This window comes from Myotis davidii, unplaced genomic scaffold, assembly GCF_000327345.1.
Source record: "Myotis davidii unplaced genomic scaffold, ASM32734v1 scaffold1351, whole genome shotgun sequence".
Lineage (NCBI taxonomy): Eukaryota > Metazoa > Chordata > Mammalia > Chiroptera > Vespertilionidae > Myotis > Myotis davidii.
In genome coordinates this window covers 287,940-288,528 of record NW_006282375.1, presented here as the reverse complement: position 1 = coordinate 288,528, position 589 = coordinate 287,940, and positions in this window count along the sequence as shown.

Genomic DNA, 589 nt, shown 5'->3' with positions numbered 1-589 from the left:
CTCAGAGCAGGGCCAATTGGGGAGTTGGGGCACCGCCCCCTGTCATGCACAGAGCAGGGTGGATTGGGAGGTTGTGATGCCACCCTCAGTCACGCTCAGGGTAGGGCCGATTGGGGGGTTGGGAAACAGCCCCCTGTCACACTCAAGACAGGGTCGATGGGGAGGTTGCAGTGCCACCCCCTGTCACGCACAGAGCAGGGTCAATCAGGGGGTTGGAGCGCTGCCCCCTGTCACACACAAAGCAGGGCCCATCAGGGGGGTTGGAGCTCCGTACCTTATCACGCACAGAGCAGGGTCGATAGGGGGCTGGGTATCTCTCCCCTTTCACGCACAGAGTAGGACCCATCGGGGGTTGGGGAGGTCCCCCCTGTCACACACAGAGCAGGGCCAATCAGGGGGTTGAGGAGCTCCCCCCTGTCACTCACAGATTAGGGCTGATAGAGGACTTGGGGCACTGCCCCCTGTCACACAGAGAGCAGGGCAGATCAGGGGGTTGGGGCACCACACCCTGTCACACTCAGGGCAGGGCCGATGGGGCGGTTATGGCTCTACCCCGTCCCACAGAGCCCCGGGCCCTTGGGGCGGGGGG